Source organism: Stegodyphus dumicola, chromosome 4 (genome assembly GCF_044657685.1).
Source record: "Stegodyphus dumicola isolate Sdum_Otavi_A_Nest chromosome 4, ASM4465768v1".
Lineage (NCBI taxonomy): Eukaryota > Metazoa > Arthropoda > Arachnida > Araneae > Eresidae > Stegodyphus > Stegodyphus dumicola.
The window spans coordinates 32,294,355-32,321,877 of NC_140771.1; the positions used below are offsets into that span (position 1 = coordinate 32,294,355).

Here is a 27,523-nt window from a genome sequence, read left to right on the forward strand (position 1 = left end):
CAAGCGAACACACGAAATAAAATACACTGTTGCTGTATTTAAATACAGCAGTTATTAATATCACACTCAAAAATTCCTTATATGTGTTTCAATGAAATATTTTTCATACCACTGCTAAAAACTTCCTGTATTATCTTCTTTCAATTGCCGTTAAAAAAAATTACTGCTAAAATACTTTTAGTAACTTGCAGTTAAAAACTTACGGCACTATCTTCTTTCAACTAATCACGGGTTTCGCTTACACTCTGACCAAGAGTGGATCTGTCATTCCTCAACCAAATCCTTTTGTTTTCTATCACAATGCTATGAGAATCATTGGAGTCAGATGTGGAGCTCCTCTTCGAGAGAAGAATGGGGACTCTGAAGGGAAACGTCTGGGATTCCCTAATGAAGAATCCTATTCCTTGCAACCAATCGAGACCTGTCGTTGTCACTAACTTTAGATGACTGGACATGACTACCTCATGAAACACTTACACAGATTTGGTTTAACAGACTCTTCATCTTGCCCATTATGTGATATTGACGACATTTGCGGCGATCATCTGGACACTTCTGGATTTAAAGACGCGGCAAAGGCTAATGCTGTAAAAATTGTTTTACTTTTTTTAATGCTTCTAAATTGTATTGGGCTGCCCATCACATACTAATGGAGGTCATTTCTACGTCTGGCGGAGAATTAAAAAAATTATTTCAGCTTAGTTTGTAATTTCTTTTAACGCTCTGAATATTATTTACAGAATCAATGTGCCATTGTGACAGCGTGAAAGAGAAGTTCATAAAAGTTTTGTCTAGGCAAACTATTTAATTACTGAAGAAAAAAACTGAAGTAGATGGTTTTTTCCGTGAATCGCAACTCTTACTTTTGAACAAACAATATGTTTTCTTTGTAAAAAATGTTTTTATTTGTTCATGAATGGAAATAAACATTTTGACATTTTAACTTCGTAGGGTTATCTTAATTTGCTAAAACATAAAACTGGTGACGGCAGTTGTGGTGAATTTTCACGCTTTGTAATGACGTTCTAATGGGAAAGTATCAATGAAACTGTGTATTATATATTCCTTGATCTGGTAAAAGTGTATTAGTCCCTGTTTAAAATTTTGCTATTCGTACTGCTATACACGAGCACATCGTCTGCGAGACTATCTGCGCAGTCGCAAAGCGTTACCTTGGTTACCAGTTTTTTCTTTACCATTGTCATCGTTAAAAAAAAATGAAAATGGCTGTTCTAAAGATTTGAAGTCGTGTTTTAATTGTTTAGTTTCAAAGCCATAATAGACGTAAAGTTAATTATCCCTATGTCTGAAAGTAACTACAGAGTCAGGTAAAGGTTTAAGTAAACGCTTTTTATTTAAATAGAACTTAAAATATAAATGCACATTTTTGTGCTAAAAAATCAACCACTGCTCATAGTCAAGCAACTAAACAGAAATAGTCAATTTCAATTTAAACGAAAATAGTAGTCAAAGAGTACACAACTAAATTTTAATCTCAGCTTCCTCAGTAATTCTAACCAGCGTATCAAATTCTCTTGTCAGCAGTAATAATGCAAAGTCGAATAGTTACAACTTATCAGAGCTGGCAGGAGCTAAACGTAGCGTATTCACGCACACCAGAAACACGCTCAATCCAAAAACCTCAGTTTAAATCTTTATATATATAAGCGGCTTAAGTGTTTGTCGCCGATAGTTTATTGTTGCCACTCGGAAAAATCAGCGCGGAAATTAACGTTTCTGCAGTTTTTAATTAATTCTCGGCCGATTAAAGTCGTACGAAAATGAGAATGGTATCGATGGATTCGGAGAATATTTTGGAATACGAGAATACACGTCTCGAATTTCAACTCGGTGTTGTTCATTAGATATTCGAGAAAAAATAATTTGGCATGTAGCCAAATCCCTCTAATAGGGAAAACCCAAGAAAGAAAGTGGAAAATGTAGGGAAAATTAGTTTTTAATGAATATCTCGGCTAATTAAAGTTCCACGAAGACGCGAATGGTCAAAATGGCGTGCCACGGACCTGCGGAATCCAACGGTGTGCTTCACTAAGCCCGGGAGCCAGCCGTTTCGGAGGATATGATGTTATTTCACCCCATATATATATATATATATATGTGTGCCTACAACGATTAAAAACTAATAAAATGAAATAAATAAATATCTTTATTATATGCGGCTTAAGTGTCTCTTTGTCGCCGATAGTTTATTGGTTGCTTGCGAAACTGTAGTAGTCAATGGGGTGAAGTTACCACGCATAGGGTTGCCGTTTCGATTGAGACGTATACAATTTCCTGTAAAACTTGCCTTTGCTATGACTACCAATAAGTCACCACCAGCGGTCATTTGAATTAGCAGACACCTTTGCACAAATCATTTTAATTACAATTTATAATATCTAGAACAGCGGTCATTTCGTATAACTGCCGTGCTTTCTAGTATTATCTAACTAATTTACATTGTGTTGAGGAAACGGAAAAGAGTAGTTTCTTAATACTTAGCAAAGACGTATACTAGACGTAGTTATACGTAGTAAAGACTGAAATTACAACTATTATAATTATAACTATATAATTTAATTAATAATAACCATACAACTTCTAAGAATTCTCCTGCACTTTTGCTACATCTGCGAACATTTCCAAGTATTGCTTATAATTTTGCATAACTCTCACATACACTAGTAAATCAGGAATCTTATTATGTTTCTGCAAATCGTAATATCTTATAGCCCTTATTTATCTATTTGTTATTTTTTAACAAATTGAGATTTTTTAATACATTTAAAAGTTTTAGAAGTACGCCTTAATAATTTAAATGTTTATTTTGCTTTTTAAAATGTTTATATGTTTTTTTTTTAATGTATGAAAATTAAAATACAAGTAATTTATATCCAATTGATAATTTTATGAGCATTATCAGTGCTACTGTAATTAACAAAAGAATTATTCTAACTTCATATTGTTACGTAACCGTTACAGAATCATTTTTTAAAAAATTTTTGTAATGTTCCACATTTGTTAATGTTTTTTAATTCTTTGAAAAAATTAATGGTAACTTCTTCATCGGTGCTGACTGAAGTTCTTAGATTGCAATTTTTTACTTTAATTTTTATTTTATGACACTTAATAAAAAAAACTCTGTTTTTATTTAAATTTATTGTTATTCTGCCTATCTCATAATTATTTAAAGGAAATCAATCTAATTTCCGATTACTTGCATTAGGGTTAATATACTTTTTGTTCTGGAAATTAAACCCAAGAAATTCTAGGAACAGGAGATAGAAATTTACAATACTCTCCGGTGATTTACTAGAAGTCCCCCTCCCATTGAAGCAGTTTAAGTACTGTACAGATAAAACAACCTTCCATAAGTGTTCGCGGTTAGTGCATCAAAGACGCAATTGATATTTTTTCCTTGGATATAGTTTCTGGGTGTATTTATTACACGGCGAATATTCGGAACAATAACTCTTTGTGAGATGAAGTTGCGCTATTAATAACGAGAAATGAAGTTTTGCTCTCCATGCTTTCTAAACAATACTGACTGAGTTCTTTCTTTCAGTTTAGATTTTTTTTTTTTTTTTTTGCCTTAGCTTGCTCAGACTTCTCGATTTCCCTTTTTATGCCTGCTCGCTCAACTTACAAACTCGCAATTGCAAAAAATTTCCCCATTTTCTAATTCGGTGCGATTTTACATTTGTATAGTCGTAATGCATAAGATAAATAACGTAAAATTTTTCCTGAGTTGCAAAACACGGTGGGGAAAAGCATTACAATTTAAAAGAGAGATATTTCATTAAATGATGTATGAGATCCTTGTGTGCATAAAAAGTGATTATTGTTTTCATGGGCACCCACAAAGTCTTAGGTATTAATGTTTTCAATTAACTGTCAAAAAAAAAATTCTGAAAGCTTTCAGATTTTATATTACGCCCAGAGAGGCGTTGTTTTAACGTTTTGTGTGTTACCTTTATTTATCAAATATCATGTTCTTCCACTTAAACCATAAAATTCAATTAAACAGCAGTATAAGAAAATATTTAAAAAGAGCATATCTTCAGAATTTTTGATACACACTGTCGCGCGCTGGAAATGAAAATGCTTTTTTATTCGTACAGTGTTGCTATTACTCGCTTTGAAATCGTTGAGTTTATTAAGTCAATCAAAAATTCGTTAAAATTTTACAGAATATGAAACAGATAATAAAGCAGGCTCCAAATTCTAAATTTGAGGCTTCCGGATGCCCATATTCGAGTGGAGGACTACGTTATTCAAAATTTGATGTCTGTAGGTACCGTTGGTTTTTCACAATGCGAGAAGCATACACACATTCATGCAGATTCTTCATTATTTAATTTCTTTAAATATAATGCAGGACTTTAATATTTGGTGGCAACAATTTAAAAAGTGAAATACCGTTTTATAATTGACGACGCAAAATGCCAAAGCGAAATTTATAGCCCTTCTGGGCAAATTGCCATTTTGGGCTAAAGAAAAAAGAGCAGTTTTTGTGGGGAGGGGAGGGTTAACAAAAGGCAATAAAGTTTTCTTTGAACATACTAAAATATTTCGAAGCAGTAGCTATATGATGTAAAAGCCATGTTTGTAAATGAATTTATTGCACGATCTTTTTCTATGGTGTAAAAAGAGAACTGAACACACTTCGGAAACTGCAGAACGGCATAAAAAAAATGTTTTCCAACATTATTCACAAAACTAGCTCATGCATTTAATAAAAGCAAAAATGCGATGGTATATCCCAAGAACTCACTGAAAAAAAATAAAAATAAAATACAAGCACGGAAAGGAACAGACATGAACTTGTCGTTTTCGAAACGAAAAAGATAGTCAGCAATCTAGCACAGGACAAACTGTACGGTTGGCATAGCTACGCCGCCATTTCTTTCTGTCTACCTTTCGAAATTGACATCCGGAAGTAAAGAGTGTGACGAAGAGGAAGATGCAAAAGAAAAACAGTAATCTTTACTCCTCCAAAAATTAAAACTTTGTGACATGCACTTGATGGAATCGGTCAGCCGGTGTGACCTTTAAGTCTCGGTCAGTGCTTCTCATTCTTAAAAAAAAAAAAAAAAAAAAAAAAAAAAAAAAAAAAAAATGCCAATAAAGAACAGAACTCAGAAGGTGATCACTAGCACATGAAAATGTTTTATAATAAATACAATTTTTAATAGCTGATAATAAATAGCATATTTTCATTTCTTTAGATGGAAAAGAATACTTATAAATTTTATTTTGGTAAATTGAGAATGACGAAAACGATTTTCATGTTAATAAAATTATTAGAAACTAAATTACTTAAGCAGAGAAATTAAAATGAACTTTAATTAGCGTAAAGATCATACGATGAATAATTTGAAACAGGGGAAGTTTTTTCCATCATTCTGTAAAATTTCAGAACAAATAGTCATGTCTTCCTTGGTCGCAGCAGTTCTTTGCTTCAATATGGCAAAGCACATGAAGACTATCTGATACATTTTATAACGACTTCTTAAGAGGAACTGTCTCGTACTTAACGCCGCACATGGGAAAACACTCCAAAAATACCTATACAGCCAGCACGTTAGCCGGGAATCGAATGATGATCGAATTACCTGTTTTCAATGAATTTTACCGATTTGACTAATGGTACAACTCAGTGTTTCATTTTCATTGTTATATTTGCGATTTTTATACTCATGCCAATGCAACCCGTGCTGTTTGCTGTTTAAAAAAATTCTACAGAAAATAAAAATATATTTATAGTGTATTTCAACAACTGAAACACATTGTGAGGGGTAACATTTTGGCTCAGTTAAGTAGCTGTCTTTTATCTAAAGAGTGGATTTCAAAAAGGTCAATGTAGCATTTCATATATAGCTACAGATTTCTTACTCAAATTTTAATAAAAGGAAATCAAAACAAGAGTGAATAATAAAAGTTTGATGATTCGGCACGTGCGAAACATGTGCAATGAATGAAAAACCAAAAATCAAATATGCCAGATTACTACACTTATCTCGAAAATGCGGAAAAAGCAAAATTTTAAACCTAATTTAACCTATTGTGAGAATGAAAAACTTTTAATAAACGTTTACTTAAAATAATACGTAATCTCTTTAAAAGTATTAGACGATAAATTACAGAATATGCAATTTATGTTTTACAATTTAGGGTACTGCTGTTCCATGAAGATATTTCAGATTTAGAATGTCCACCTTCTTGTCAAAACACCAGATTATGAAGATTCATTACTTCTGCAATCGTTTCGGGTTATTATATTATGTTAATTTCACAAATATATTAATTTTCCTTCATCCATTAAGTAAATTTCGTCTATAAATAGTCTAAAATATATTAATTTTCCTTCATCCATTAAGTAAATTTCGTCTATATAAGAAAATATGACTACAGATCTGTAGTCATATTTTCTGAAGACGAAATGTTCCTTTGAACAATTCGAATTGTTCGAAGGAACATTTTAAGCTGAACGTTTTCGAATAAAACGCTCATAATCTTATTAGATAGCACTTCTATGGATTATACGCGTTCCGGATAATGGGACGTTTACCGCATTTAGAGATTTTATAAACACTATTTGCAGAAAGCTTTTAATTCATTATCTGCCACAGATAATAACTTCTGTCTGTCTTTTCTGCGACCTGTCTAGGTGGTGCTTATTAAGCATTAAAGATAGCAACGAAACTATGTGTGAGCGGATGACGCAGTTTCGCTTTGTGAATTGATGTAATTATGCATATTGATGTACGTTATAAGACGGATGTTATTTCACTTGAATTTTTCTCAAGAAATACTTCATCAGTTCCTGCCGTTTAACATAAAGGGTGCAGTTCTTTGAATTAATGCACACGAGGCACTCTCTTTGTAGATAGTTGGTTGAAGTAGATGGAGTTTCTCCAAAGTTGGAACTCAAATGTTTACGTAAAGGGTGCAGTTCTTTGAACTGCTGCACACGAGGCACTCTTTTGACAGATAGCTAAGTAGACGGAATTTCTCCAAAATTGGGACTCAAAAGTGTAATGATCCAAGTGTTTCCCATCATATTATTGTATGTTCAATAGGTCAGTATGTATGTAGATGATTGTTACCTCCAAATTTGTTTAATCTATTTTCATCGAAACAAAATGATGAAATATTTAAATAAACACTATATGATCATCAGGATAAGTTATCACTACCCAAAGTACCCCCTCGCTAAAGCAACTGCAATCGTTAAATACACAATACAATAATGACGTTTCCTTTTTCTTAATATATACTTTCTGTTAGATTGACGTTTAAAACACAATGAAACAGCAGAGAAGATAAAAAAAACACTCATCAGTTCTGCCTGAGAAATTATTATGTTAACTTAATAAGACAAATTAAATATTTCCATTGTTCGGCGTCCAACCAACAATAAAGAGGGAATTCACAGGAAATAAATTACAATACCTCGAACCTATTGCAGAAACTGTTAATATTTTAGTATTGTATAATAATGTAGCTCAAAACGTGTTAGTTTTGTTATTATATATTGCTTAACACAACTAAAGCACTTCAGAAATAAGAAAATTTTGATGCAACACAAATAATCTACGAAGATTCTAGGACTTTGAGAGATCCACCAACCTCAGTCCATCCATAAAGGTCCTGGAAATATTAATGAAAGATTTGCATATAATTTTTCACACTAAAACCTGATTTCAGACTTAATTTCAATACAAAACGTTTCTTGAGAAGAAATTCATGACATCAAAAACTCTGACTTCTTCAGAATAGGATTAATTTGTGGAATTAGTATAAAGTGATTGTTCCATGAACTTGCTTTTAAAACGTTTGATACTTAAAGGCAAGTTTTATGAAACGATCACATTATAAGTTCCGCAAGTTGATACTACTACAAAGTAAAATGCTTGATTTCATGAATTTCTTGGCAATGAAATTTATTTAAGAACATACGCCCAAAGCTGGGAGAAAAAGCTATTAAGAAATTATCTCTTTCCTACTTAGTATACGTATATGCAAAAAGACTTTTCACCGCATCTAATACAAAAGAATTAAAATGGATTTCTATGCTTTGATGATAGTAAAGCATTCTTTTGAAACATATCGCAATCTGAAATGGCGTTGATCAAAGAAACTATTAACATTAATTTATATGAAAACGATTTGATCATTTCCATTTTTAAAAAAAAGTCTTCTAACAAATTATATAAGATGTTTTGAAAAACTTAAACTCATCATAAATCATTTAAAATGAAATAACATACACGATGCCGTTTCAGCTTTCAAACGTGAAAATAAAGCGAACGTAAGAAAAAGGTGTAACGGTGGCCACTACGTCATCCAGTGAGCCGTAGTAAATTTGGTAGTGGAAGATATATGACCTACTGTGTTGGAGAGAGAGGACAAAGATAATCTATTATTCCTATCGTCATTTTTATCCCTCACATCATCATACCTACAATTTCTATATCTGGTTTACTCAATCTCTAAAACCGAAATTTGTCATGCTTCGGCTAATAGGAAAGTCCTTGAAGAATGAAAAATGTCCCAATAAAAATCATCCTTAAATTAATCGTTCAATGAAGTTGCAAATGTAAAAAAACGTGCGTACCACTGACCTAACTTGATCTACGTGTCTTAGTATGATTTAATGCAACATGGCGTAATTCATCTATAGTATGCTATTAAATTATACTGTTGTTGGCGTTGTTGCCAATTTCACTTATCTGGCAAAGATTAGCACAAGCCCATGACATGAGTCAAGGCAAGGAAACATGAGTCGTGGCAAGGAGTCAACTGCGCCTGTCGTTGGCAAGAACCTTGAGCACCATTTAGGTACTCAAGGCTCTTGACATGACAAATTTAAGCTCGACTTTAACTCAATTCTGCTACCAATTTTGAGAGAAAGCACCACGGGTGGACGGTTCCGAGAGTCTCCCACCCCTCTTCCCTTACCACCAACCTCTCGAGGGGACTTTCGGCTCGCTGTATATTTAGAGTGACCCCACGCCTCACATTTCAAATTTACAAACATCCATGCCTTCTCTGTTATTCAACTCCAGTGTTATAGTCCCTCTCATTCCTTAAAGGTTCTCCTTCCTTTTTATTCAGCTAATGCTGATTCTTATTTAATTCGTTTTTCTTAATTATGATGTGGAGGTAATTGTAATTAATTTTCAAAAGTACTCCGTAACCAAACGCCTTGGTCTTTGGTCGAATACAGGCCTTTCTGTACGGGAGTCAGCGTCGCTCACCATTATCCCGTTTGGGTGGCAAGTTATGCTGTACTTCCTATATACTGCTTACTATACAGCCATTATTTACAGGCCTTTTTGGGGAAAAAAATCTCAGTTATTTGCTGCCAAATTTCGTTAAAGGAAGCCAGGGTAAGAAGAATAATTAGTTGAATTAAAGGAAAAATTAAGGTTGTTAACCTCATTTCTGTCTATTGGGGATTTTTCTTCTTTTTAATTTGCTCTCTTAGTGATGGATAACGTGTTCCGGTTAAAATCTTTTATTGTCGTTATTTTCAGTCTTTAAGATATGTAAACAACTCCTTTATTTCCATTGGTTGACTTCAGAATAAACAAATATTTGCACACGCAACAAAACCTTTACTTGGCGAAATTGGCATCAATGAAGACATTTCCGGAAATCGTTTATTTTTGGGAAAACCCGTGGGAACTGTTTGTCTCATAAAAATAGAAAATAAACAGGGGTGCCTAAGAAAAGGACGTATTACAACGCATTTGCATGTGTAAAATCATCAAAAATAAGTAATATTCTCTTGAATATTTATATTACAGCTTACATGTAATAATGTACCAAAGTTTGATGATCAGCATAAAAGTCATCTTCTGAATAAAAATTTCCCAGTTCACTGTTTTTCGTGAAATATTTAGTGAAACTTCGGTTATCTATCAATCTGCGAAACCCTATCATTAAGGATAACTCAACAGACATATAACAAGAACTTTCATTAGTTACAACAAACAGATATAGATAGCTAACACGAAGATGCATTTCTTGCATAGCATTTTTCGCAGAATGAATAAAAATCAAGATTTAGAATAGAAAAATGAACCATATTATGACTGCTTAAAGTTTATTACTATTTAGAATAACAAAAATCACATTTAAAATACATCAAAAGCTGTTTCTAGCCGCAACAAGATCCAATATCTTTTATTTTCTTGGGTGCTTGAATTTTCAGCTTGATACCAATTGAACATACAAGTAATATTTCATCCAATATTGTATTTTTCCCTATGACAATAGCTAAAAGTTGCATACAGAAAATTCCGTAATCTTCGTAAATACTACTAGGAAACACACAACTGTTCATTATTTCAACCAAGCAGAAAAAAAAAAGAATTTTCTGTTAAAATTTCATGTACTGGTTCATGAATTTTCACGAACTGCCAGTTAAAAGTATTCATAAAAGATATGATATACTCTGATTATTAGCTTCTAAAAATTTTGCCGCTTCTAAATTTTGTTGCTAAGTGCTTCATCTAAATTCTAAAAGTTTTGCCGCCCCTAAATTCTACCGTCCTTTTATTGTATATAAAAGTTATTTTATTTGTACCTAATATTGTACAGTCCGTTCTTTTATTGTACAGTATAGTCTATTTTAAGTTACGATTTTTTCTTTCTTGTCTTTATCCTTTATTTCATGGCTGATTCCTTCTGTCCATCAAGATGTCTTCGTAACTGATTGATAATAAAAAATGACGATTAAAATGAATGACTAATCGAATTTCAGTTTTACTGAGATTAATTGTTCTTAATGTAAAACATGCAATCACCGCTAAGAAATCAAACTAAAAGAATAATTAAAAATTAAAGATTTCTTAATTCCTTTTTTTTAATTACTTGCGACTGAACATTTTTCCAAAATATTGATTCAGTCGGTTTTCAATTAGCAGAAATTCGATTATGGTGAATTTTCCGCAAAAGCAGTTCTCTACTATTGAACAAGTAAGAGCAAATCTGGCTCTAAACTGATAGTAATATTTATTTTAATTAGTCGTCTATCTTATTATTTTAACATGTCTATATTTTCGTCAACTTCCACAATATAAATTAGGTTAAAGTATAAATACGAATTCGTTGTAAAGTTTAGCAGAGAACGTTTGGCAGCTTAGACTAATCTTTACTCTATACTCTAAATTTCAACTTTTTGCATTATCTTGTCAGTAAAGAATTGCTTGCTGTAGTTCTTCGCAAAGATTTGTCAGCAGAAATCAAGGTTTAGACTAAATTTTACTGGTATTGTGAATTACTTTAATTTTGCTTAAATTTGCTATTAGAAGCTATTTTCTACCTTTATTCGTATAACCATCAAGTCGTCAAATATTAGCAAATACATTTATCTAGCTTTTACTTCCGTTGCAATATTTCTGGATTAAGAATTAACCAGAACAGAAAATCATCAGATACGGCCTGAGTTGTCCAACAGTCTTTTAAGGTTACTTTAGAACATTATATGTTGATCGCATAATCGTACAATTGTAGGATCTAGAACTGGGATACTCATTCCAAGGCAGGACAGATGACGGTAGAAAGAACAAACTTTTGTATTATGAAAACCTATTTTAATCACTGCTAAATGTCTTTTCAATGTCAGAGGTAATTTGTTATCTCTGAGATTTGTTATTCTTGTTATTTTCAATGTTATTTTTTTCGGAAAATGCAGCTTTTATTAAAACTATTGGATCATTACTTGTTGACGGTAAACAAAAGACCTATAATTCTCAGAACATTTTCAGAGATTTATTAATATTCAAGGATACCTTCTCTCTGCGAAGTATTGCGAAACGAAAATAGCTGATACATTAACTAAAATAACGGAGGGCCTTTATTTAATTAAACTACAGTTTGGGGGATAATCATTAAAAGATCCTTTGATTCTACATAGCTGGTTTTTCAAGCAAACGAGGCCAATGTATATTCTACATAAAACACATTTTCTCTTTTCTACACCTCTTTGGGAAGATTATATAACTAATAGTTACAGGAAATTATTTACCTAATATTATCAGGTTCAATGTTCCGTCTTACTTTCTTCGGGAACATGCAAGGACCTGACTCGGAACAGAGAGCTTACTAAAGCTATGTTCAATCACTGTGGGAAGTAGACAGGATACACAAGAAGGGTATACAAAACCCTTTATTTTTCTCTATTTACAATAACTTCCGTACTTCGGAATACACAGACCCGCTACTTGTGGTCTAACGTAAAGATATAAAAATAAAACTAAACTCTAATTTAACTTAAAAATAATAAACGTGGAAGATTGGCCTTATATTAACAGGAAGCCGTATGTAGTACAGAGAACTGTGAACACTACAATACGTTTAAATTTATCAAGAGGATTAAACCTCTGGCCTGGAAGGCAACCAGCAACTGAGTAAACTTCTAAGGTAAGCGGCCTGCTTCGACTAACTGCTTCCTCTCTCTCGCTTGGCAAAAAGCCACAACTTAAATACTTGGCGTTCGCCAGACAAACTTTGCATAAATACATTAACGCTTATAATTCTGGCCGGAAGTAGAAAATAAGAAGTGATAGTAAAGATTTAAAATAAAATAAACGTTATTAAAACTTAAGATCCTTACAATATCAGAGCTTATTTCCCTATGGAAGGCAGTCAGGAAGAATGGGAAAATAAATAAACGAAATAATTAATATTTAAAGTAATTCAATAATTAAGTTTAAAATAAAATTAAATAGAATCTACAGATACAAATGAATATTTAATATGTTATTAAATTCCTGATAAACAGTTAAATAAAAGAAATAAAATATCGGACCTCTCTCGATCTCTGGACCTCCGGTTGAACCAAGTTTCACCCAAAAACAAAAAAATAGCTCAGCCGACCTCCTGGCTGAATTTTAACCCTGAATATACTTACGTATTATTTCAAGAGATGAGAAGCCATTCTTTTTTCAGCACATCAATGGAAAAATTAAAACGATTCAATATCAGTGATGAGAGAATGCTAGAAACAATAAGTGTATGGAAAGAAATTTTAGTGGAGAAGTGTAGATTCGAGCACAGGAAGAATCCAACGCTTTCTGAACGCGATGTCCTACCGACAAAATTCTAGCTGCCAAGTAGAATGCGACTAGGCAAAGAAATTTTCCCCAAATCCGATCCGAAAATAGAATGAGAACAAAAGTAAGGTCTGCAGAAGTGACAAATTTTGTCGCCCGTATTTGGTTACATAGTTCAAGTTTGCAGAAGTTGTAGTGAGAAGTCACTAGCAATCAACGTGCGCGGCAAAGTACTTTGGACAACAAAACATTTTATTCGCTCTCTTAAATTAACTACACTACCTTGGAGAATACGCCTTTGACATTTAAATGGAGGCTTTTCTTTCCTTAACAGTTTTATAAACTCTGTCAAAGTGTTTGTTCCTCAGAGAAAGCAGGCATACATTCGAAAGTTATAATCAATTTTAAGGCATATTTATCTTTTTAAGTAAAATTTGTCTACGGAAACTGTGTTTCATTTGCATAAAAGGAATCCTGGAGCATTTATATTTTTTGAGGCTACAGTGCGCTCCGACTAGAATTACAATTTACTTTTTTAATCTCTCTTCTTTCTGTTTTTGGAATTTGACTTTTATTTAGTTGCAACTGAAGAAGGCAATCGTACTGAATGGCTGAAAGCGCCGCTTTTGCTCAAAATTTTCATCAATCAACGTTGCTTTTATTACACTCAGTTTTACTTGACGTGCCGTTCTTTCTCAACCTATTTTTAGACTATTCGTTAGTCATAACTGCTTGAACAAGCAGCTCTGTAGAATTGATTTTTCGCTACAGGCATTTTGCATGCTACGCAGGGTGTAAAGTACGCATGAAACGCGTACCTTACACCCTGTCCTGCATTATTAACAGCATATTAACAACATCCCCACGTCACGTAGATATCAGACACCTAGAACGGTAAGGAGACAACCTCTCCATTGTTTATGTTATGTTTACTCGCATTCTTTTTATCTTCGTATGTATCTTGTCTTTCGCCACAGCAAGAATAAATTTATTATGTAGACTTTTTCATAGAGGCGCATTTTTTCAAAGCTAGAAATTATTATTAAAAAACAAGCATTATTTTTGTTATGTACTTTTAAAGTACATGTAAAAGTAATTTTATATGCCAACGGTGGATTATTTGGATTTATTTGGTAAAAATTGAATTCCGAAAGTTTTAAATAATTTCTGAAGTTTAGCCCTCAATTGTGTTGAGCTAAATTATAATTATAGGTTTTTATTTCGACAGACTAATACCCGCGAACCACCTAATTTACAGGATGTTGCACCTAATTTACAGGATCAGAAAATGCTGATCATAAATCTCTAAAATCTTTCTTTCTCATCGCCCATGTTTTCCTTTTTGCGCTAAGTTCCTTCCTATCTTCTTTCAGATCTTTTCTACACGTGTTCTCATTTGCAATCTCGAATTTTCTTACTTGTCTTGTATAGCTCGTGAATCCTGACTCGCGCCCATCTACTCTTTATCGATGCATTATCTGCTCGAAACAAGGCGTCTTGGAACCCTATTCCAAAATATCATGTAATTTATTGGCCATCTGTAAATCTTCTAAATCACTGTTTTTTAGTCCAAAGGGGCCTTGTCCCTGAAGGACTATTGTTTTCGTTTTGCAATTTTGCGTTGGTTCACTATAAATGTCCATTTCACTTTTCAAACTGTTGCCACCAAATGTTAGAGTCCTGCATTATATTTGAAGAAATTAAATAAGGAAAAATCTGCATAAATGTATGTCTATTTCTCGCATTGTGATAAAACAACGGTACACAGAGCCATCGAATTTTGAATGATGTAATCCTACTGCGAATATGCGCATGTTGAAGCTCAAATTTGAAATTTTTAATTTGTTTTATTGTTGATTTCATATTTTGTAAAACTTTAACGAATTTTTGATTAACAGACTCAAGGATTTCAAAGAAAGCAATGGCAACGTTGTACAGAAAAAAAAACATTTTTATCTCCAGCGCGCGAGACTGTGTATCGGAAATTCTAAAGATATGCTGATTTTAAATTATTTTGCGATGTTGCTGTTGAACTGAATTTTATGGTTTAAGTGCGAAGAACATGGTATTTAATATATAAAGGTAACACAAAAAATGTTTTAAAAAACGCCCCTTTGGACGTAATTATAATCTAAAACCTTCAGATTTTCTTTTTTTTATTATATATTTTTTCTTGTTTAGTCCAAAAGGGCTTTGTCTTTGAAAGACTATAGTGGTTTTTTTTTGTGTGTGTTTTGTTTTTGTTTTTAACGAGGAAATATATTTATTCTGACTGAAATGCCGGCTTCACTTCTCAGTAGACAGCCAGGATTGAACTAAATTGAAATATTCTTAAGCCATTTTCTTTCATACAAATTCTTTTAACTAACATTAAGTACAATGTGCAGTCAAAATACTATTGTAAATACTCCAGATATCGCAACTATCTAGAGCCATTTTTAGGACAGTAAACCTTATCGCAGAGCGTATTAAATGATTATTTTCGTGAAGCGGGAATATCAGATGTTCCCGCGAATTCTGAATTTTTTCCGTTGTTTTAATTATATTTTATAACTGATACATTTTTTATATTTAAATAACTTTTATGCTAATTTCCTTAAAAATATTTGCGAAGATATGCTACAAATTAATTTTATTCCAAAATACAAATTAGAATGCTAAAGTCTAAATTAGCCTCAATTTTGTTAGTATTTATAGAAAATAAGAAAATTTCTTTCTTGAAATTACATCATAAAGTCGTTCTCCATAAGTTCGTCTGTCAATGATGACAAACAATTTCGATACCGAACAATCCTTTTTCCAAAACGCGTTACTTGATCAAGAACATCTGTTCACGCGCAGCACAATACATAAAAACACCATCCAATTAAGTGATAATCTTGATCTAAAATAAGTAAGATTATAGAATTTAATTAATTGATAAATTTCAAATTACATAAAGTTGTACAATATAAGTTTTACCTTAGTTATTTGTGCTATTTCAATATTATACATTATAACGTTTCGCGCCTCTAACTAGCACGCAACCAAGAGGTGACTGTGAAAGCTTGTATAAACCACAGAGTCTTATAAAGGGTTTAAGTCCCTTTTCATTCAACGTACTAATTTACAATTGCGTTCTCTTGACGCTTACAAACGGTGCCAACTCGGCAGTCAAAATAAAAATAAAAACCTGAAAAGAAATTAAAGACAATATTCTAACTACGAGGCTCTCTCAAATAACTAACTCACTGCGTTTTACAATACGGCTGCTAATTCAGCAGACTTGAAGCTCACTGGAACAATTGCAACTACTTCCCGCCAAGCACATAGGCCGCAACGCGGGGTTTTTCAAATCTCTATAACTACCTCCGCGCTCGCTAAGTAAGAATAACTCTCTCTCACCGAACTTGTTTCCTTCTATTTAAATCATACTACTTCCGCTGATAATTTGAATGCTTGCGCGTTCTACTCAAATTTACATATTCTGGCATTGGCAGTTCCAGGGGAAAGTAAGGATTGACAGGAAAGATAGTTTAAACTTAAAATAAATGTTAGTTAAAATAAATATAAACCCTACAACATCATTCCCAAAATATTAATGTAAATCCTCGATATCGAAATCGTTAGTTTAAATCCCAGGCAATGAAAGTTTCACGAATTCGCACTATTTACTTCATGAATTTTGTCTTGTAATGCTTAATACAATTACAGCCTTTAGAGTGTGCCATTACAACATTCAGAAATTCAGGAGAGAGAAGTTCCTTATTTCCAAAAGACCAAAAAAAAAAAAAAAAAAAAAAAGTATTACTTAGTAAAAATATTAAAATATTTGTAATTTTTCCCTCTGGTAATTTACTTCAACAAAGATTCACAGTTGAAAGACTATTTTTACTTCCGAGATATAAAGCAAAGATCATATTTTTTTTGCAGTCAAATTAAACAATAAAGTATTTTTCCCTTCTCAGCACATAGTCTATATCGATTTTTATTAAAATAGAATACTTATACTTGGGGGAATAAAGCCTTTCATTCTAGAAACTTCAGATTTGCGATTGAAACGGTTCTGTAATGTTCAAAGCAGGAAGAATAGTCGACTTATCCAGAAGCATACTTTCTCCGGAATAAAAATGATTGTCGCGTAATCATCAAGTGGGAAAGTTCCAATGCAACTAGCCATTGTTCTTTCTTTCAGTTTCTTATAAAGCCATAAATTTTATATTTCTCCAAAACGCTATCGTTAGTTGAGGTCAAAACGGTTTTACAAACTCTTGTCATGCAAATGTAAAAAAAGATTTTTTTATTGTCGATGTGGATTGCATATTCAGAACCATCATCCTTGTCAGCTATTTCATTTCTAATCAACACAAATTATAAAGAACAAGCATTACATGCACAACAGTTTAACAACGAGAAAACGACACCTATATAATCTATGCTAATGACAATTATGTCTTTCTTGCAAAAGGAGTATAATAGAAAACAAAATCTGATGTGTACACCATATGACTTCCTTGTACGGAATATTAAATTATACGCATTTTTTCTTGCATTTCATTTAAACTTATTGGATTGAATTAAATCTACTTCGCCGACAGCGCATAAACCACAATAGAATAAATGCTTCTTTAAAATTCACTCTAGTATTTGTTTACCATAGCGACACTCTGGCGCTAGATTCACTTAACAGTATTATATTTCGTTCATATTATAACTCATAATGCACAAAATTTATATCATTTAAAGAATAGAATTATCTAATCGTTGCCACATGTTGTTGTCAGCTATTTCATTTCTAATCAACACAAATTATAAAGAACAAGCATTACATGCACAACAGTTTAACAACGAGAAAACGACACCTATACAATCTATGCTAATGACAATTATGCCTTTCTTGCAAAAGGAGTATAATAGAAAACAAAATCTGATGTGTGCACCATATGACTTCCTTGTACGGAATATTAAATTATACGCATTTTTTCTTGCATTTCATTTAAACTTATTGGATTGAATTAAATCTACTTCGCCGACAGCGCATAAACCACAATAGAATAAATGCTTCTTTAAAATTCACTCTAGTATTTGTTTACCATAGCGACACTCTGGCGCTAGATTCACTTAACAGTATTCTATTTCGTTCATATTATAACTCATAATGCACAAAATTTATATCATTTAAAGAATAGAATTATCTAATCGTTGCCACATGTTCTATTCAAATACTTTAATAAAGCTAGAATGATGTATAAAAGAAATTAAGCAAACAAAGCAAAAAAGAAACAGTTTTTCATAGACGATTGAGTATATCTCATTCAATTAATTCAGTTCTCACTTCGCGAGAAGGCAAAAATACATAAAAACTCAAAATATCTAGATGAAAAATTACGAAGTAAATCTTAAACACTTATTTCCTCGAAAAAATTCCAGAAAGGATTAAGCATGATTTAATTGGCAATAATAAATGAAGGCGTTATCTTTGTTGTTGCGAAGCTAAGTTTCTCTAGATTGGCAACAAATCCACTAGTCTGCTGTTTGAAATGTAAACAATCAATGGCCGCCATAAAAAAAAAGGCTTAGCGGCACTTAAACAACTTTAAAATTGTTGATAATTCTAAAAATAATGCATACAGATTTACTAAAGGCACAAAAACCTTAACCGGATGATAAAAACAACATAATTCAATCATTTTTAAAGCAAAAAATGTACAATTTACAAACATATAAGAGTAAAGAAACTGAGATTACTGAGCCGGGTAACAGAGTGAATATATATATAAATATACTTATATACGTTTGGTGCAGCCGATTGCAACCAAAATACGAGGTGCACATCTATATGTTATAGCAGTCCTATAATTAAAATTTCAGCGTTCTGAGGCTACTCGTTTTTGAGTTATGCGAGATACGTACGAACGTACGTACATACGTTTGTACAGACGCCACGAAAAATTCTCTTCAGAATTAATTTTAAAGCAGTTTTATAATTTTTTTGGAGGAAACGAGTCTTTTATTCTGTTCTTACGTACAGATATCACGCAAAAACATCGTTAAATTGCATTCGATAGCGGTCAAAAGGGATATTTTCGTTGAAATATGCTGCCTGAAACTTTTCGCGATTACAATACTTCCTTTTTACTTCGTACAAGGAAGTAAAAAGGATTAAATAATATATAAGCTATTATTAATTCGTTTACCCGCTATTAAATTCTCACTTGGGATAGAACTCCTTAAGTCATTTTCTTTCTTTGGCATTCTAGTGATACGCAATGTATTCAACCTTCCTTCATTTACCTGGATTCACAGTTTCTGAATTCGGCAGTACATCTGTCGAAGCAAATCAGATTAAGTTCCTCTAGATCAGGGGTTCTCAACCAGTGGTACGCGTACCATTGGTGGTACGCAAAATAAAATAGGTGGTATGCAAAGAAGCAAAGTATTTATAACTATTAAATTCAAAAATTAAAACACCAACATCCTGATTGATTTTTTTTTCTTTAACACTCGTAAATTTATGCGATCTGAGCTTTGTTCAAGAGTGGTCGTGGTAGTAGGACTTTTTAGTGGTGGTACTAAAGGTTTTTAATTTTTGTTTAGATGGTATGTGTTTGTCGAAAGCTTGAGAACCGCTGCTCTAGATTGATGATTTGTGTTCCCAATGTAGGTAAACCTACGATTCAACATATTGTCTGCTAATGTATTAACTAACAGGCATTTCAAACTATCCAAGAACATGTTTGTAGTTTAGCATGGGAAAACGTTGAAAATAGTAACGGCTTAAGGTTGCCCTCTGTTTAAAGAAACAACAGACGCCTGTTCTGACGGCTTAAAGTTACCCTCTGTTCAAAGAAACAGCAACGCATTGAAGATGATTGCGTGAAAACAAAATGCTAGAAGTACACTAACTAGGCAGAATCGTGATTCATGTCTGAAGCCCTAGACGCAGACTTCTTTCAGGAGTCTCCAAAGCTCATTTTCTTCATTTTCATAAGGGATTATGGAAAGTTATAGAATGTTTTGGGACCCCTCTAAAATCTGAGGCCTTATGGCCTAAGCAGAAATCAGGCCTTGAGCAAAACTCAGACCGGCATATTCGTTTCGAAAAAAAATCTACTATAGGCTTTTCTTATTTTGAGATGTAAACCTAACGAAGAAAGACCTTTGCCAATGGATGCGAATTTCGTCCGCCACAGGTCTCTTCTGGCAAAGAGGAAAATTAAAAAGTAGTGACAGATACCTAAGATTAAATTTTGCTCTAATAAAAAGTATGTATGATTGTATTCAGAAAATATTTTGGAGTAACATGAACACATGGATCCTTGGTATGAAAAGATTTATCCAAATATATAGACTTTTATATCGCTATAGCGATTATAGAGAATACTTTCTTAAAACAACTAACCACATCTCCAAGTAATTTGAGTCTTCTTTGAAAATAATCTTCCTAGAGAGGTAATATTCAATATAAATGCTTATTTAATACTCCTGTAAATACTGGTCAATTTTAGAAGTAGTTGCTATGATAATATTCACTGTATTTTGTCATTTTCGTCCGGAAAACATTATATCAGCGTCCTTTTAATGAGACAGAAGATAATGAGCCAGGAAGATAATGTTCTAAATATTATTTAACTTTACGTTGCATAATTACCTTCTACATTTTTTCAATCGTATCCACCATATTCAGAATGATTTTTGTTGCAGCAATTTTTTGTAAATTTCTATTAAAATTAGCATAATTTTGTTGTGAAATTTATTTCATTATGTTATAGCTAAATAAAATAAGTTTCCTTTTTTATTCATCATATATTTTATCAGGTAGCTACAAGGAGATTTTCGTTGGAATTATCAGGCATGATGCAACAGGAATATAAAATAAAAACAATTCTGATAAATACATACCCTAAATTTATCAAGGCCTTAAAAGCTACAAAAATTAAACTGTTCTATTATCATTATTCCGTATAAACAATTATCTAAGTTTTATTTTTATTTTCATGTGGATATTTGTCTGATAGTTAAAAAAAACTCCACATGAAATAGCTTTTTACTTTCAAAAAAATATCAAAATTTATAACTAATAACAAAATTATCTTTTATTGGATGTAAAACTTCAATAATTTCAACATCTTACATCTTTTAGCAAACATGAATCACGGATTTGAGACTTTGATCAATAAAGACAGTTCATAACCAAGAACAAAGATAGATGAGTAAATGAAATCTTTTTTTTAACACATCTTGAATATGGTTTCCTTTATCAAGATTTTCGTAAATTTTATTTTTCTAATTTGAAGGAAAGTCACGTTTGTAGGTCATACTATTCTTTCCCATTTCTTCACAGTAGCAAAATTGTGATTAAAACTCGTTTTAAAATGGTACTGTTTTAAAAAGAAGTACTTCTCTTGACTGACCAAGTTCAAGGGCCCAATTTCATAACCAGAGATCTCTCCTTATCCTAGCCATTCTTCTCCATCACGACCTTGGATCCAACCAGGACAGGACAAAGCAATTTCATATTGTTCTTGGCTGCGTTTGTACGCCGATATCTGATGGCACAGCTTCTTTGTGTGGGAGGTCTCCAGAATGAAGATTACTTGCCGTAGAAGAAAAGGCTCTCTCTAATGCGCGAGGTAGTCAAGATTGAAATTTTAATACGGCATTTATCTTCGTAATTCATCTAAACTGGTAAAGAAAGTAGCAAAGTAGCCATAGGGTGGATTCATTCCAAAGAGATTTATTTATCTACCCATTTTTCGTGAAAGCAAAGGTCTGGGTTTCCAAGAAAAAAATTTTTTTTAAAGTATATCAACAAGAATTTATATAGAAAACCGTAAATAATTCTAAAAATAATTTATGTACAAAGAATCGTAGGTATACTAACAAGATTTTATAAAGAAAGAATCGTATCCCAGGAATTTATAAAGAAAGTATCGTTACGTTTATTACCATAAGTAACAATTTACTGTGAAGAAAGTATGCCAGGAGTACTTCACTACAAAGAAAGAGTTCTTATGTATTAACTTGACACGAATTTAAATGCAGATACTTCCAGAAAGTTCTTATCATACGTTTTTATAATTTAATGCAGTGTTATGAGCTCATCTGGCTAGTCCCTTAAATCGATATCGCAAGTTTACTTACCTCCAAGTCATTTGTGATTCCTTTCTTGCATTTTAGGTATACCCAAAATGAAGGTCCATTACAACTTACTCCAGTTTACTATTGATTTTATAGCGGCGCTCGGCAATCTATCTCTTGATTATAATTTGACAAAGCAATGTCCGGTAGTGAGAGATCACGACTACACTGAAGTCCCCAAAAGTGGTTTAGAGATGCCAGGCAACCATGTTTAATCCAGCATCCAGAGAACACGCATACATTAACATACTCAAAAATACTGCCAGTAAATTTGTTTGGAAAATCGTGCCATGTTCAAGATAAGCAGTGTAATATCGCCTCATTAGTATGTTTATTCGAATTTTCTTCGAAACGTTTGACATCTAAGTTCAAAGTTGGGAACTTCAACGTTCAAAGTTGGGAACTTCAACGTTCAAAGTTGGGAAAATATTTCTGTTTTCTGCTAAAGTAGGGAAAGTATTTCTGCTTTCTTTTGTCTCTCGATATGATTGTATTTTACCTCCATCTGATCTTCCTCATCATTCAGAAAGAAATGCTGCTAATATTATTCTATTTAGCAATAAAATCGTAGATGATTCGCGTGTAACTTGTTATACTGATGGTAGGGTTGGTCTCGTATTTGTTGTCTTCAAAAATGGTCTTGAATTTGAGTACTTTCAATTTAGAATTAGAGATGAATGTACTGTTCTCATAGCTGAACTTTTGTGCTTCGCCATCAAATGGATATCTGAACAAAATAGTACTGTTTCAGACTATCTCATTTGTACTGACTCCCTATCATCCTTGGAGATTCTAAAATGTATTTCTTCCTCTAATAATATCATTATCGAGATTCAAAAACAACTGAAAAACCTAAAAGATAAAAATATTTCGATTGCATTCACATTTGTTCGCGGTCATACAGGTATCGTTGGGTACAAACGAGCCGATTTCCTTGCTAAGACAGCGACTAAGCAGGAAATTGACACTTTTGGTCAATATCCCTAAGAAGGTCTTGAATGAAAGTATTGTGGAGTCGTGGAACCACGAATTTATTAGCTCAAATAAAAGGAGCTTAACTAAGAGATTTTTCCCTTCTATCAAAATGAGATTGTCATTATGATACAATTACATGCCGAACAAGTACTAATTTAGAAGTCAAACAACACAAATCAGCGTTATATTTTCAAATTTTCACATGACTAGTTTCGATGGTTTTACCGAAGCATCATCCTTAGCTGCAAAAGCGCAAATGAACGAGATAAGATATAATGATTAGATAAGAAAAGATAAGAAAGAACGGATAAGAGACAAGCTATTGGCGCCATTTGTTGATGAAACCAGAACTAAAAAATAATTTCTTTAAAGGCTGAAGACAAAGAGCGATTGGAATTATGATAACTAGAACAGAAACAGAACTAGAACAGAAAGATGTTTTTGAATGTGAAATGCCTCTAAAAAATCCATTTCACCAATGGAAGATGTTTTTTGAATAATTTTGTCTGCAGACAAATTGAAAGTGTGATTTTCGGACCAACAATGATGGGCAACAAAACACAGAAGCAATGCTGGGCTTCTGTGTTTCTTTTTTTCTAACATATGCCTCATGTTCCTTAACGCGAAATTTTAAGGCTCTCTTAGTTTGACCAATGTAAATTAAACCACATTGGCAAGGAATCCTGTAAATATCCCAGGAATTCAAATCCGGAATGGAGTCCTTGAGGATTTTTCAAGTCGTTAATGATGAGAATCATTAGCGATATTGTATACTAGTGATAAAACTGGCTTTCAGAATTTTTGTCGTATCCAAGTTCCAAATATCTTGAAGCAACTGTGAGAAGCGATACAAAAAAGAAATGACGAGATCCTCTATTATTCATTCGCTCTACCAATAAGAGTGGTCTAAAATTGTTTTCACGTTATTGCTGTTATGTGAAATGTTTTCGTAAACAAGAAGTAAACTAACTCAGGGTAAGGATAACTACTGCTCCTGAAACTTGTTGACTGCACTAAATTAACTATTTATTTCTTTAATTTATTTCTCATGGTTACCCTGGTAGTGTTTTAACATTTAATAAAATTTAAAAAAAAATAAAATCCCTTTTCTTCTGTTTATTTAAAATTCTTATTTCTCCCCTTCATAGTTCCTCCATATTTGTTTACATTTGAAACTTAGCAGAATAATGAATTAAGTCTTTCCGCATCTTCAACGTCTGTTTACCGAGTGGGACTAAAAGGAAATTTTTATTTCTGCGCACCGAAACTTCTGCCTCCTTCTCTGCTGGCTGAATTGCTTCATTTTGCGTAGAAACTATAATTTTCAATTGTAAAAATTGTTTTTTTTAATTACTTTAACTGTATTTGGTTTTTTATGTTTTTCTATATCTTTCAATTTGTAATGAAGGTATCTTGAGTTTTTATGTATTTTTGCCTTGCCGTGAAATGAGAACTGAATTAATTGAATGAGAAATCTACCTCTAATGAAATTCAATGCCGGAAAAAATGCGTGCAATTTAACATTCCTTACAAGGACGTCATGTGGTGTACACATAAGACATTTTAATAACGATTTTATATCGCCAATTCCATTTGTCACGTTGGTTAGCTACAATATTACAGTAAGTGTGGAAATAAATTAGGCAAGAGGGAAAGAATAATAAATATGGACCGAATGAAATTAAAAAGAGAAGGGGAGAGAAACTTTAAAATACATAGCTCTTATGCAAATTATGCATTCAAAAATTTTTTTATCTCATATAAGTAAACAATTTCAGCTTAGATATCATATTATTTATGTTATAAAAAAAGCTCCTATTTATTTTTTGCCAATTATTGAGAAATTCCTGCTATTAGCTAAGCAAATCATGATGCATTAGCATGATTTCCTTTCTACAGATTTATCTTTTTGTTTATTGACTTCCTACATGCAACTAACCAATTTATTTATTCATTTGCTAGCATTAATGAAAAGAACCTTAAATTAATGCAAATTTCATATGAAATTCAAAACAGGGTTTTATATAAAATCACTATCTGTCTAGGGTTCCTCCCTTCAATTCTATATTTTATACGACGTATTTCTTCTCTTCACAGATTTATATACTTGTCACCAATATAACCCCGATGAAAGAAAAGTCTCGTACAAAACTGAAAACTGATCCTCAAAAACAAAGTTTGATTATGGCTCCATCATCCATGCATCAAGCTCAGGCCAGGGAAAATGACCTTTAAAAAAAAAGAGAGAGAGAGAGAAAATATGGTGTGACAATTCATATTTTTTTCTGTAAAAAACTGTTATGTTCTTTTCATATTATATATTTCATATTACTAAATACATGTTTAATACATGTTTAATTAATAACTATCCTTTGATAAAAGCTAGAATAATTTTTAAAAAATTGCCTCTTTGGACCCTTGCCTCCCCCTTCAATTTTACATTTTTTCTAGTATTAGAAATCATACGGAAGGAAGGCCCAATTTTTTCTCCCTATTATAGGTCCAAGAATTCTCGTAACAGCTAAATTTACTCCCTAACTGCATTTTCGAAAAATGAAGTAGAATACGCGTTTCAATAGCACTGTAGAAAGAACCGCTAGATAGATAGTCAAAAATCTATATAGAAAGAGGCGACCAGCAGCCGAGCGGTAAAATTGCTGAACACTGGTAGTTCTGACCTGGGTTCGAATCCAGACGAATGAGCTGGCTGCATGGGCGTTTTCGTGTAACGTGTATACGAGCCAATTTCTTTTAGAAAGTCCTCCGTGAAGGCATCCCTTCACTTAGGCAGATAGCCCTATGTGCTTTGCCGTGATCTCAATAAATCGAACTGTAGAGCAAGAATGCTCACAGATACTGACCAGTATTTGCTCAGATCATAGAGTATACAATTAAAATAAGAATTAAAAGAAGCACGCAAATAATTCCAAATTATATCTATTGTTAAAAATTTTATTACTAGGTTTTTATTTTTGTTCAGTGTATGGATACATATAGTAACAGAGATATTCTGCAGTCAAAGTGTTTAATTTAAGGCTTTCCAAACTTTGTTTATTAATTATACTAATGGTAGAAATTAATAATGTAAGTAATCTTCATAAATAATCAGCATTTCGTTTGCAAAGAACAATGATACCACCGCAAGTAAGCCGCGGCACACGAAAGTCTAATATCCTGGTTGATAATCCAGTTGCCATCGTGTAAGTATCACATTATTATTAATAGATATACATTGTTTTAAAAATGGTTCACTTTGTTAAGTTGATAAGCAGATCTATATCGTCACAATTCAAATGATAAATAAAAAAATTAAAAAATCTCTGGTTGCGTGCATTCCACTTGACAGGGACAGGATTTCTTGGAAAATTGAAAACAGCAATACCTGTGCTGTATTGTTTAAAAAATTTATTATGGCTACCAGTGCTTTTTTTATGCATAAAATATGATGGGTGACCTGAAAATTCTTGGTAATATCTGCATGCCAAAGTTAAAATATGATAACAAGAAATAGTTTTACGGGTAATAAAAGAAACAATAAAGTAGCGAAATCATAGTGGTTTTCAAAAATCCTCATTTCGAAAGAAATGACTCAAACATGGATTTCCTCATGCGGTTGAAGTAAAGTAGTTCGATGCTGTTTAGAGGACATAAGAAAGACTCCAGGAAAAAGTTGCCTATTCGGTTAAAATGGAAGATGGTATTGTTTTTAAGGTCGCGCGCAATGAAGAGATTTATTAACATGATGCTTGCTTGATTTGAAAACAGCGTAACCGAAAATAAAAATACAAATTTCTGTTCATATCTTTTTAAATCACGATTTCAAGAAAACGTGAAAATATTCGCTTCTAATGTACATTCAGCAATATAGATTTAGACAAATTTCCGCGCCTAAAATCCTGAATGGCAATTCTAAATGCATGCATGCATCTAACCATCTGAAGGTCAAACTGCATTGGTATAATAACTACGTCAAAACATTTAGATCTGTCCATTAAGTGCTTTAAATAGAAAAGTATAGACAAACAGAAAAACTGTGAGTAATTATCCCAATTCCATATGTTCGTTTTCGTGGTTGTAATGGTTACCCATATCCAGCTTATAACTGGGAGGTATGTAGTTCGAGTCTCAGTGAAGGCAAGTTTAATTCTTCACGTTTTCTTCTCGGAGAAGCGAAATGTTTCCTGCAAAGTGTCATACAGTGTTCGCGCTTTTACTGTGAATTTGTAAACTTTTATTATTTTTATAACTTTATTCTTTGTTTATTTTTTGTTCCTCGAATTCATTTTAAATAAAGAGTTAAAAGAAACATGAGAAATATCTTGCTGCAGGAATTCCATCCATGTATTTGGTAAACAACGGCC

At 32.6% G+C, this 27,523-nt stretch overlaps 1 protein-coding gene across 1 annotated transcript in view; it reads right to left on the reverse strand.

The window, feature by feature from the left end:
* The window catches only part of bark (C-type lectin domain-containing protein bark beetle), a 186,215-nt gene that overhangs the window by 112,185 nt on the left and 46,507 nt on the right, over positions 1 to 27,523 (reverse strand). The gene's annotated exons all lie outside the window — the stretch shown is intronic.